The sequence below is a fragment of the Anticarsia gemmatalis genome, chromosome 25, assembly GCF_050436995.1.
Source record: "Anticarsia gemmatalis isolate Benzon Research Colony breed Stoneville strain chromosome 25, ilAntGemm2 primary, whole genome shotgun sequence".
Lineage (NCBI taxonomy): Eukaryota > Metazoa > Arthropoda > Insecta > Lepidoptera > Erebidae > Anticarsia > Anticarsia gemmatalis.
The window spans coordinates 109024-123491 of NC_134769.1; the positions used below are offsets into that span (position 1 = coordinate 109024).

At 36.6% G+C, this 14468-nt stretch overlaps 1 protein-coding gene across 10 annotated transcripts in view; it reads right to left on the reverse strand.

The window, feature by feature from the left end:
• LOC142983781 (muscle calcium channel subunit alpha-1-like) overlaps positions 1-14195 on the reverse strand; it is a 93165-nt gene extending 78970 nt beyond the window's left edge. For 9 of the 10 annotated variants that reach the window (XR_012960115.1, XR_012960114.1, XR_012960113.1 and 6 more), the window contains exon 1: positions 665-919. The gene's annotated coding sequence lies outside the window, so the exon portion shown is untranslated. Of the gene's footprint in view, positions 1-664; positions 920-13783 lie in introns of those variants that run through there. The other variant, XM_076130812.1, reaches the window with a different exon arrangement.
• Between the last annotated feature and the right edge of the window lie 273 nt (positions 14196-14468).

Sequence of the window (14468 nt, forward strand, 5' to 3'; positions counted from 1 at the left end):
CATATTTTTTTTATATTTAGCTTTCAAGTGAAATATATTTTTTATATTAAATGGGTATGCATTCTTTTATTTATTCTGGTTTTTGAAGTATGACACGAGTTGTAACGGGGATGAAATATATGGCCCCCATTTTTTTAATATGTACGAACATTGTTCTACAAATATAATCAGAATGGTTATTAAAATTAATTCATGTCTAATGTTCCTAATAAACATGAGTCGTGCCACGTTAAACAGATCAACGGAGTTTAAAGTATCATGTACCGAATTGAAATGATTGTTAAGTAGCATCGCGAATGTAGTGTATATCTATCAAGAATACGTGAACAGTTCCACGCGTCGTTGTGAACGGATCATAAACCATTTTGTTTCAAATACTTCATTAATTGACGTTCATTACAAGATCGTAATTTTCCTTATAAAATAATTGCCGTCTCTCTTTATCATCCAGACAGAGAGGGTATTGTTATTACTTCCCTGATACGTAGTAAGAGAATACTCATAAAATATGGAATCGCTTTGATGATAGATTAATACAAATATTTAGACAGTATCGCCCTCCGCGAGCACGGCACGGAGCCGCTACGTGAGGGACACTCGGCACGGTGTGGCAGCTACACCCCGCACGGGGCAGCACGGGGCACGGGCTACAGCTAGTACTTACGAGGGTTTCGGCTGGTTGCTAGAACCGTGCAGACAGTCACACAACACTGGGAGCACTCACTCGCTGGCTAGGTCCCGCACACTAGCCGCAACATATTGTGTCTAGCACAGCGGCCGCCCGCACACGCACACTGCACTCGCGCCTGCCATCTTACTCATAGAACACAATTGTTGAAAGTTCACGCCTTGATTGTGTATTTAAATTATTATTTTCTAATAGACGTGAAGGTTTTGATAGCAGGTGAAGACTAGGGCGGTTGTGAGCGAGGGCGGCGCGCGCAGTCGCCGCTCACTTCGCTCGGATGCGCGGCGCACTGCGGCTCACTTCACCGCGCTCGTCTGACCTGGTTTCAGAGATGCGATGAATTATTTTCGAAATGGCAACGCACTGCAATCGCATCCTTTTTATTGTTTGATGATTAAACTGTTTCTTAATATTGTATGTGTTTTATTATAGGTTAATTGTTGAGCTGTAAGCGAATGTATTGTATACGAGTATAGTATGTTTGTAGTGAGGAAGTAGTTGTTTTATGAGATGTGTGTTTGTGTGAGAGGTCAGTGGGGCAGGAGCTGACGCCGGGCGCGGGTGTCGGATGCTGATCATTACATCGACAGATAGTTCCCAGAACTGACAATATTCGATATGATCCCGCTCTCCCTTCACATGAATCTATATTAGATTAATTAATGTTCTATCGACTTGCGATATTCTTTATTAGCTGGAAGTACGTATATCTATTGGTATTAGTTGTAGTGTGTTATATTAATAGTAAAAAATGTATGTTCCTTTTTAAAAGAAATAAGAATGTATCAGCTATTAGTGTATGTCTTAATGAGCTGACAAGACAAAACGAGTTTTAAAATCTGACAGAGTTAACTTAGACAGGCTCGGTAAATAATTAACGAGTTAAGAAATCAGGACCATATCATTGGTAAAGGATGTTCCACTAAAACCGGTTTGCATGACTTGGTTTTTGATAACACTGTGCTGATATATTAGACACTATAGAGGTAGAAAACAAATTGGGCACTGATCAGTTATTCAATAATCTATAGGTTTTTGTTGCAACCCATTACTGTCCCTCTGCCGGGCAAGGATCTCCTCCCACACGAGGGAGGGGTTAGGTTTTGAGTACACCACGCTGACCAAGTTCGGGACTTGTTACACTATAGGCTTAGTCACATGAAATATCTATGGGCAATTTAAACATTCAGTTGACCGTGGATTGCCCACGAAAATGACAGTACGTGTACATATTTTCTTCTATAATACAGTTACAAAAATTAATACGAATGATACCAAAGTTTTAACCAAACAAGTATGCCATACATGCATATATTGTGTGTGGTAGATATTATATCCATGAGGTGTAGTCAGGTGTATGTAACAGCTCCCACAGACCTCTGATATTGGAGCAGCACGTTATTGTAACGAGCCCGGCTTCGCCCGCGACCTTCAATATACCACCCTCATAATGTACAATATTACGATATGGAAACTGGTTCATAAAAATATTTTGAAATATAGCAGCGAGTATTAAGTGCATGGGGACATTACAGTTGTATTGTGTGGATTATTAGAAGGGTTGAAGGTGGAAAGTGGTGTTGTAAGGCTCTCGAAAACGTGAGTTTAATATCTTCAGCGTCACAAAAAGTAGGCATGTTGTAGAGGGTGTTATGACATGAATTATCGCTAATAATACGTGCATGCATCTACATAATTGAAAGTAAGTTTCTCGAAAAATAAGAAAAGTAAAGTATTGTGTTCGGGAATAATTTTCATTAAAATTTGAAGGAGATCTTCTCCATAGAAACAAGACCGTTGAAATACACTGGTAACATTATCATTTACTTTTGCTTATGAATCAGTGCGCCACACACGAACTGAAATATTAACAAAATATTAGCAAGCACTCTCAGGGGTCCCGTAGCGCGTAGACGTTGCTACGTCGTAGCGCCTCTACGGCGCGCCCGTAGAGCGTAGCAGCGCTGAGTGTTTAATAAGTAATTGTTGAGGGAGATTCGTTTTGTGGAAGTTTGTGAGATAGTGCCGGAAAGAAGATTACACGCCGAGTATTGGCGAAGTTACACGAGTTAAGACGAATGGCTGAGGTCAAACGAAACTGTGATTAGGTCATTGTTATGTAGTGAGAAGTAGTTTTGCATTCATTTTTTATCAATACCTTTTTATACGGCTGTTGTATGTTGAAAGGTAGTGAAAGTAGGCCAAAGTATTCAATTGAAAGAAACAAAGAGACACAAGGTGGAGCGCGTCATATCTTCATAAGTCGTAAGGTTAACGGCAGAGTGGCATGCACTCGCACTCGACTACAGCATTGAGGCGAGTCATTCAAGGTAACTTTAACATTGCACTGTCATTCTATTTACATACATACAACTATGAATGCAAAATATCAATTCAATATAACTAGAAATAGCAGAAGGAAATACACTTATTATAGATATGAATATGAAAGTCTATAGTCACTAGGCTTTTGATTTGATAAGAAAACTTTGACTGTGAGTGACCTTCCAGATATTTTCTGAATCGGGGTTTATGATAAAAATTTTAATAGTAATCAAAAACATCCAGAAGAGGAGAATAGAATCCTCTCCATATCACTAAGGATATAACCCACTTTAGACAAAAGCCTTTAAGCTCAGCTAGAGTAAATCGATTGCAAATATTGTATTATACGGAATACAAGTAATAATCATTAAAAATAATGTCTTCTACACTATGTAGTGTAATATAGTGATTTGTTTTTTAACCTATTTTATAACTCAAACTACTTTCAACGAGCAACTGCATAGCAACAATTTAAATATTTATTCTTAAAATTAGCATATTCTTGCGCGAAGGCTTGCAGGGAACGTTAATGCGCCTCCTTGTAACGGAAATAGAAAGTTGTAGTGAAAATACTCGAGGTTCAGCAAACTGGGTGGTTTTAGTGAATTTCCTGCTACAATTTGGCGCTGAGAATACTATATAACAATAAATCGTAGTCTCGATATATTTTTTCTTGCCTATCACGGCTTGAGACTGTCATCTTGTATGACTATGATACGGGCATCATCGCATTTGTTTTTGCATTAGTTACCTCGATTATGTAAACATCTCTGTAAAGTTGCATCGTGGCGTGGTGTTAAAAGATATCTACATATAGTATTGTCAATCAACTCTACATTTCAAATAAACATTAAATTCAGAAATCAAACCAACATATACTCTCTTACATCATCTTATAGCAGGGCAGTAGAATTTCAATCACTTTAGCCACTGCACGATATGACATTTTAGTACAAATGGAAGAGAGCCTTTTATTTCTTATCACGTTCTCGTAAAGCCTACGTTCACGATACTGTATCAGTGTTCTAGCTGATAGTGGATATACTAGCAACCTGTAGGTTCATAGATAAAGTGTTAGGGGATGCTTAGTTATATCTCTAAATAAGGGTTGATTAGATTCTATTCAGTGAGCTATGGACATATTTTATTAGACACTTTACAAAATAGACTTTAGAAACGTTCTTTTATTTGCATTTAATAAAAGTCCCAGCCTACGTCATCCCACTACTGGTCAAAGGTTCTAAAGGAAAAAACACAAACAAGGTGACTTTTTAATAAGTTACTTGACTTTACAAAACTGGTATTCAAAGTTTTAAAAATGCTATTTGCTTTTATCCTAAGTGTCTAGTTGACCTGTGTACTAGTGTAGTTGACCTCTCGGTACTGGGTTCAATTCCCAGGTGGGTGTACGTATATCGTAGGTGGTAGGTGTACTTGAGATATTGGATACAGTGATTGAAGTACAATAGATGAGTTGATGTCTAACTAACGACACTAATCTAATAAAAAATAATATATAATGCTAGATTTAGATTATTTAAAACCACATTTTGAACTCTTGAAAAGTTAAACTATTACTTCCTGTAAAAACCAATATTGTCCCATCGTTACCCAGAACTACACCATAAGCTCCTGTAGCGAGCTATTTTGCAAACTTTTAGTACTACGTTTCCATGTAACATTACTATTCTTTAGAATGTAACATTCAAATGTAGATTGCAGAATAGTGAACTATCTTTGATCTAAACTTTATTACCACAATCAATGCAATAATAAAAACCAAAATCTAAATATCAATTTGCATCAAACAAAAAAGAAACACGATGAGACGCAATCGTTGTACACCTACACCTAATTATATAAAAAAACATGCCGTCCTAATTGAGAACTTCTTTACGAAACCGCTTAAAAACCAACTAAATACTTCCTTATTTCGTAGGCTGTACATAAGTCGCGGCGGAAACGCGGCAGCTTCGACTGTTAGTATTACTTGACCCAAATGAATTAAACATAGCTTCAAAAACACGCCAACTGTACCAGAGCACCAGAGTACAGGAGTGTACTACTTAACATTCAACACTTACACAGTTATTAACATCTGTCTGAACAAACGTTTATAAATGACTGACAGTTTACAAGATTGCATGTTTCATACCAGTTAATTAAAAGAGTTATAAAAGTTTGCAAGAAAAATTTGACACTTAATTGGTCACTTTATGGTAGGTCTATAATGCACTGACGTGTGGAGATATTTTTAGAAAATTCTTAACTGCAGTCCTGTATGTCAAGATATATGGATACGACGGCGTGAATTTGTGTATTTTTGCTTGCACATAATTCAAAATAGCAGCTTACAGTTTGTAGAGTACATACATATAAGTGTTTTATTCTATCATGTTAGCTTTTCGTAACAATAGCGTCTCAAGAATATTTTGTTGATAATCAAATTCGGTCTGAAACTTTTGCTATTATTTAATAAGCCAGCCTTGAAATACCAGAACGTTTCATATCATTCATTCAGTAATACAAACGTTTGTGTTTATTATTGGCACGCATCTCGGAAACTGCCGGGCTGCTTGCGTGAATCATATCTATCGGATAGGCCTGGTCGGAAGGTCACAGTTAAAAGTATGGAGTGATATGATAATGATGGCGGAATGAATGTTCAAAGACTGACAATTTTATACAAATGGGTACACGCGGCTTCCTTTGTATTGTGAAATGAACACATGCGATTGTGATTAATTCAGCGATCAAAAGCCTTGAGATTATCTTTCTTATATATATCTTTCCTTCTTATTTTTAACTAGTCGTGGCCTTTAGTAGTAATTCTGCTTATTCTACGTGCTGAATTGAAAACCTCAGGATAGATCAAGGTCTGATTGCAGGGCATACAGGCCAGCGTCATGTGGAGATTCTTAAATAAAAATTGACATCCTGCTGTTCATTATAGAGTAATACAAATGTAAAACTAAACCTAAAAAACCTAAGAAAACCGAAGCTTATTTCGGAAAAAAGCCTGTACAATCATAAAATACCGTTTTTAAGTCATCAAATGTTATAATAAATAGCAAATAGCTAATGGTAGTACAGTTAAACGCAATAAAGTGACAATTCATACAGATACATATTTATGTTACGCGTAAACGTTGGCGGCGCATTTTTCACGTGGCGCGTAATTAGCGCGGTACAGTCGCGCGCAATGTACCGTTTAAACAAGCAGCGTCCCGCGGGCACACGCCACGACAAAACTGCTACATTATTCAGCGACGATGAGCGCGCCTTGACAGCTGCCTGACAATACACACGGGCCATGAAATTTAAAATCTGTTATATTTATATTTTTTCTAAAAACGGCGTTTTTTTTGGTAAGGGGATTTTTACCAATGAACGTAACTTTCTGCGAATCACATTTATTTTGTTCAACAAATGCCTGGTTACAGTTTACGCACACTTGTCTTAATCTACGACCAACTTAACTACTGCTCTACATGTGACAATTAGTGTAATTACTTGAAGAAATTCCTACTTTCATAAACATTTTACACGGTTATAGACGAGCCTATAATTTTGTCTTATGTTATTTATTCCCGCTAACTTCATGGCCCGACGTATGCCCGCAAAGATAACGTCACGCAACACGCGGCAGTAGCGAACAAGTTTTGTGTGCGAGTGTACGTCGCTTTGTACCTACACTTCCGGACACTATTCTATACAACACACACTGTACACGCTGTACACGACTGTACGCTTGTTGTACATGACTGTACTCGCTAAAGGACTGCTATTGTCCTGTAGAGAGAGTGACGCCTATTCTTATTATTCCCAATATTCTGATATCTGTTTCCTGCTTCCTTTCAGAATAATATGAAACTAAAGATGCTTAGAAATTGAATGCTTCGGTATCTGATGTTATACGGATGCTGTTATTTTTTTTATTATTTTCAATTGGCAATTTTATTCGCTATTTAAATATTCGCAAATAATAAACACCTGGTTTGCTTTTCTGGTAGTTACACTAACTAGTAACTGCACTGACTTTACGGAACCGACTCAACGGGCTCAAGTCTTACTGTGCTACCACGAGAAACTAACATCTACATAGATTTCTCAGGCTCTATTCCCTTTTCGAGCTAGTAGTAAATTCAGTAATTGCAACGATTATCATAAGTGTCAACATTTGACCTTAATTAATAAAGGATTTCATTTTGATTTTGATTGAAAATCAGTAGGTCCATAGTTTATCGTAACAAGAATGCAGTTTTGAGATTCGTAGTAGCTTATCCATACATGATCCCTATCTGTTTGTAAAGACGGACGCGTGTCACAAGACCTTGTGCCCTGAAACTACCTTCACACTATAAGGTCATTAACATTGACAGTGTGAAGACACGTCGTAGAGGGCTACGGGCTACAGAGCTACGAAGCTACGGTGCTACGGAGCTAATACCGCGGGGTCATGACCTCATCTAATGACGTCAACTTTGAACTTTCCAGTCATGGCCCCGCATTTATTAGCTAACCTATTAATTATTTATATCAATATTTTTATCAGTTGGAGCTTTTAACAACCATACAGATAATGCTTGCAAAAAGTAGGTTTATATATGTATAGTGATCTCAAATTGTTTTTTTTATAATTTCTCTCATTCTTCGCGAAGTTATACATTAGCACAAGTTTATTATTCCTTCGCCTGATCCGAGACTCAAATCCACACTCACTGAAACTACAGCTTTAATTACAAAGGCAGTTAATACACAAAAGGTGAGTACGAGAATCGCTTATGCATAGACGCAGATTCCTAGTTACCTATAACTAATTCAATACTAGCTAGTATTGAATTACCGACTTTCACAAAAGTCTACTATCAGAGTTTAAACTACAAATATCTACAGTAACTCGATAGTTCAAGGTCAAATCTTATCACATACAACACAGCACTCGAAAATACATAATCTGTAAGTAAACAGTAGATCTCGCAGTTAGTACAAACTATGCCGTGGTTCATACATTATGAGCGTGAGTGCAGCCTCCGAGCCCCGGCGCGAGTGCTCCACGCTCTGCAGCTAGGCCTTCACCTCTAAATATTTCCACGATTTATACGAATTCCGGACCAAGTAGGAACACTATCTGCACTTACACTTATGTAATTTTGTCGCAGTAAAGCAAACATGGCAAGAATCTGAAATTGAGAGTTGTTTCTACGAATGAAACGTGCAAGATAACTCGTGAGGTTGGATGGATGTTTAAACTCGTGGTTCGACTTGCAACCATATCTCTATATAAACTACAACCTTGAAACCTAACCTAAAATAATAAATATGTATGAAATAAACCGCCCTAAAACCGCATTTTTAGGACAGCTAATGGACGACACATATAATGTGTCATAACTGGTTATATGTTTTATTCACTTAGTATAAATAAACGATGTTAAAGAACCTCCACATCGTCCAAGTCTAAGTATACGTCGCGCCTCCACGCGTCACGCACGACTCACGTCCGACACCACGCTCATAGCCTCATAATCCCACCAATTAAGACTAAGTAGGATTACCACACTTATATTACATACTCGTATATATCAACTGTATCATAAGTACTTAATAAGGTCAAGCCAAGCATAATTGAGGGTTTGACATTTGTATAAAATACGGATTTAAACAGGGCAACTTAGGAAATGTCAAATGAATAGCTAAAAAATACATTGCCTAGATTATGGCCTAATATAGTATAGTATGAAAATTAACGTCTAATATCACAGTTAAGGAACAAGTGCCAGATAAATTATCTGCTATATAAAATGACAAAAGAATAAAGCGGAATAACTTAAACTGGTGGAGTGATAGCATTACAATACTGATTAGTTATAATCCATTCTAATATTATAAATGCGAAAGTAACTCTGTCTGTCTATCTGTCTGTTACTCAATCACGCCTAAACTACTGAATTAATTTGCATGAAATTTGGTATGGAGATATTGTGATACCCGAGACATATGCTATTATATCATCACGCTACGACTAAAAGGAGCTGAGTACCAGTAAAAAATGTTACAAAAACGGGGAAAAATTTCACCCATTTTTTCTTATTGGACGCAAGCGAGGTTGCGCGGGTCAGCTAGTTGTATATATTTTAAGCAAGTTTCAGCAATTTGATTGACACAAATTACAGTTTCAATCGGATATCTCACCGCGTGTACTGATTCTGTTTCCGGCTGGTACATTTCTTTATGTTTCACAATTGTATGTTTGTACTGTCATGTGTGAGCTTGATTTGTTTGTATGTAAAGACTCCCCGTGACAGTGATCTTTCAGTCTCTAGCAGGGAAATATCTGTGGAAATAAATAGAGCGTCATGCGTCAGTACAGATTGTGTTCGCGTGTTTTGATTATTCAACCTTCGGCGCTGTGACCTATTTAGTACAGAAACTCTTGAAAGATGCACCCTATCTTGACCTAAAGTATAAAGGTATAAAAATAATTTAAATAATGCAGATGTACATATGTACGACCATAATTTTGAACAACTAAACTAAATTAGATAATTATTTTTTTCAATATTTTTGTTACTGCTGGAACAAAATGTATATGGGATGGGTGGGATCAAGAATCCCATGGGAATAGAATCAACAGGATAAAATTGTACCCTACGCGGAAGCAGCTCGGCCAGTCCACTTGTCTATTATAAAATAACCTACATTAGCCTACGAGAAAGAGAGATTCTTTGTAACAAATGCAATTTACAGTTTATGTTGTTTATTCCTGTAATAGGCTTCGAGTTGACTACCTAATACGAGGCATGTTACCAAACTTCGAACAGCCGGCTTGTCATTTCAATTAACACTTGAGAACCTAATCCGAGAACTCATGCTCGATACTATTCAACAGGCGCACTGCTCGCGCGCTCGTTCACTCATCTTACTTTAGTATAGAACAACAAAGTTCAAAGCTACACATTACATTTCCCGAACTCTCCAGAACTAAGGCAAATAAATACGTTTTAACATAAATCAAACTATTTCAGTGAATAAACAGTTAATTATAACCGTCTAATTATACGACGGTGAAGCTCCAGATGTCTTTGACCTAGCGCTAATAATATGCGGCTTATCCGGAATGCGCGCGCGACGCACGGATAAGGGGAACTTTCCACCGGGGCGCGTGCGCGTGCGCGTCGGGGAGCGCGTCGATATGCGCCAACTGATCTGTCAACGAGGCGTCAAATCATTTCACACTAATAATTAGTTAGTTTTCAACGACATTCTATTATTATACATCCGTATTCAAAAATCAAGCCAATTTAAACTATATGCTACTGAAAATAAGGTTAAAATTTCAGTGGTAGTGGTCTTTTCAAATAATAAAGTAGTTTTTTCATTAGTAAAAGAGTTTTATGATCACAAATGAATGTAAGATGTCTCTCGATGTGATTAATTGTAATGTTTTGGAAGTGATTTGTCTTAAAGTGACGTTTCCGATGTGAATCGAGTTGACGAGTGAAATGCTTGTATAATCTCACTCTTTTACTAATAAACGTCGCGCCGTGTAAGCTTAGTGCTTTGTCACTTTCAATCAATTTTAAAACTATGTTTAAGTAAAAAAGAAAAACCACTATTTAAACAAAATCAGAGGGCATACCTACTATCGAAACGAAAACGAAACTTCGCACAAAATTTCTGTTTATTCTGACCGTGGTTTTATTTATTTCCGAGTGTTGTTTAAATGTAAATAGAATCTAGTAAACGTACTATAATTTGCGAAGGTACAAAACCAAAAATCTATTGAAACACCGTAGCTACCGAGCATGTAAATTGAGATGAAATTTCGGACAAACGAAACATAGTATAAAGCTTGAACTATAAAACAATGTTAATAAGTAAGACAGTGAATGTATAAATAATTCGATGATTAATGCGAGTGATTGGAGCAATACCGCGGAGCGAATACGTTTCTGAGAACTGTCTTTTAGTTTGAGACGTTTGAGTCATCAGTGAGGAGATGACAGTGTGAACACAGCTGCAGTTTCACATTAAAATAATAACATTAACACGTTAAATGTTCCGTATGTTACCGGTTTCATATTCTTTTACTTAAACGAAAATAAATCTGAGGCACACTGGTTAAGATTTCTTCACATCTTTACATGGTATAATGCAAGCTGGACTTACGAGCGCATTTAATTTTTTTTTTATAAAGAATTACATGATATCATGCTATTTCCCATAGTGGTAGATACCGAAGAAGCCGTGATATTATGTTTGTGTATGTATTTTTTTTTTAAATTTCGGAATGTGGTTTAGTTTAAAGTAGTAACTCGATGTTAGTAGATACGTAAATACAAAACTAGTTTTTATATCGAAACTGTTATAAAAAAATACAATAATTGACAGTTATTAACGCTACTTTAAACAACACATAAAATAAACAGGTGATTCACGTCAATACGCATCAATAAATTGGAACCCGGAACTTTTCGCTCCTCCATACATTTGCAATTAAATATATTTCGTTGGGTAATATTTTAGGTTGTCCCATAAGCTCTCGTCGCTGTAATAAACAGTCCCCTAGCAGGCATTATATACGATCTGTTAATACAAGGCCGTATTTCTTTCAGTCATTCACGGGCGAGCCACATATAACTGTTTAACAGAGAATATTTGAGGCAGGAAGCGCGGCGGCCGCAAATCTCACGATGTACCAAATGTATGGAATACGTCATTTTTATTGGACACTCGACCTGATTAGCAACAGGTATTTTAGAATATATGGTGGCAATAAAGGTAAGGGACGGCTTAGATGAAAAATACATATAAAAAAAATAGAATTTTGTAAAAGATAATAAATTATAGAATGACGTGTCTACAGGTATAAGCATAATAAATAAATAAATTGTTGCTAAACTAGTAGGAGGTAGTGATTTCGAACTAGATATCTTAAGTTCAATACCTATACTGAACATAGGCGTATTGATAACTTTTTATAAGTACGTTAATTCAGGCTTATTTCCAGTAATCACTCTCAACTATTCAATCATAATCCTCACGGAACAGACAGAGCGTTGATGTTGTTATATCTTAGGTGTAAACAGCGCAGTTTTATTATTTATATAAATATTTATATCAGAATCACAACACACAGTAGTGAGTTTGTTTTACTTGCACATTTCCAGACGTCTTTATAGAATAGTTTTCATCACTGAGGGTCGTTCAGGCCGTGTACCACGTTGTAGTGCTGTAGCAATTAATAGAAATGATTATGTTGTTATGATAGTTGAAACAAGGTAATATCATAAAACCCGGTGTTTTGATAGCAAGTATAGTAGAACTCTGAACATCAAGGAAAGTCCTTCGCTAAGCAATTTTTTTGTGTTTTGATATGAATAATATAAATATTGCGTATAAAGTAGCAAAACACGTAAAAACATTCTAAAACTCCCGAAAGATATATATTATCATCTTCCGCGTGTATATTATGTACAAAAATATATTTATTTATTATCGTTGTACAGTCTACCGCTTCTCTTTACTAACACTCTGATATATTTGACAACACACGTTAGGTATGTGAACTATGAGACACTCATACTTGCAAGAAAAATCTACTGTTCATCGTCGTGGTTCTACGTGGATTATAAAGTGAAACTAAAACATGGTTTTCTTAAAGGTGGAAGGTGCTCAATGGTAAAATGTCACGTCCGGAGTGTAGCATTGAAGGTGGAGTACAAATATTTCGATGCGTATATTACGAAAGAAAACAAAGAAATATATATTATTTACATTAAATATACATGTGAAGTTCATAATATTATAATCCAACAAGTTGCGGGCCGTTATCACGGTATATGCAATTCGATAAACTTGCATTATAATATTACGTCGGTTAAACAAATGAGGTAACACCCCCTTTAGTTTTCAGTCGCGTTTAAGACCCGTTGCAAAAGTCTAAAAGCGTGAACTTTTCAAAATCAAGATTAAAATTATCAATTTACTGAACGGTTCAAACTATATTCGCTATGAATTTATTTTTGACGCACACAGTTTCAATGGAAGTTCAAGAGCTTTCAGACTAGTTTGTCCAGTGAACCTCACACGTACGGTTTGCCAGAAATATTGTAATAGACGCAGAGTGAAGATCTGAATTACATACATTTCTACGTAATTATTACGCACCAACTAACAGTTATTTCACGAGCCGGAAAATTCTAAATTATCTATTGCAAGAATTTTCAGAGAAAAATTATGTTGTGTTTTTGCTGATAAAGCTGTTGCTAATAAAGGCTTTTTTCTTTTTATTTATCTATAAAGATAGCCTACCTGGCAGATCATGTAAAACCTATCCAATACATATTCTGATGATACCTGCCAAAATTTCACTTGTGTGTTGTGATACCCAAAATGACAGTAAATGTATGAACCATTACGTCAATATTTACCTTTATAAACTAACTAACATTTATCCAGAGGTAGAGAATTCAGTCAAACATCGCAAAATATTAGGAACGCAACATAATAATATTCTAAATAAAATATTTTCTCCACAACGTGTACATGTTCCGGCGTCACCTCACGACGCAGATATTGAAAATATACAAAATATGTGTTGAATATTACCGCGGCACATAACGGTACATTATATTGAGAATAATTTGACGCGTGGAATCCCCGGCGCGGTCACGTCTCGGACACGTTGCGCCGACAACGTGCCGCTGGAACACGCGCACTTTACTAAATATGCGATTATTAATATTTATTTTAAGTAATACTTACAATTTTTAAGTTGAGGGTAGTTTGACACAGTTCCACTGCTCTGTCTCACTGGTTACTGAACACACATGGCACACGAGCACTCACTAACAAGACTGACGGTTCAAATGTTTTGTCAATCTGGCTTCAGAGAAATTTGACCAAAAATACCTATCACTCACCTCACGAATATCTCAAAATTGCATCTTTCAAATTCCAACACGGTATGTCACAATTTCACTCACTTTCCGCACACACTACGGTACATATTTGAAGCACTAGGCGTTTAAATATGAATATATTGTATATAATAATCTGAGCGATGATAATATAGAGTATCTATTTATAATAATATAAAAATGTATCGTTTGGTCGTATCGGAAGTGTTCGTTATAAATAGCGTGCGCGTCGCCGGCGCAAGCGCACGTGTCGGGCGTGCGTGCACTAGTGTCCGCACCTCCGTAGTGATGCCGCTGACGCTCTCAGCTGTTGCTGGAATCGATGCTGGAGAATCGATATGATTAATCGATTACCGATTCCCTATAGGTCGCGGTTGCTTAACTTTATATGATTGAGAGCAGCTCGTGTCCTTGGGTTTAATTCTGATATATCGTTGTGGATATTTTAAAATAAATTAATGTATGAGTTTGTATGTAACATTTAGGACGCACTGTGTGTAATATTGGGTAGAGACCCGCATCGTTTGTGT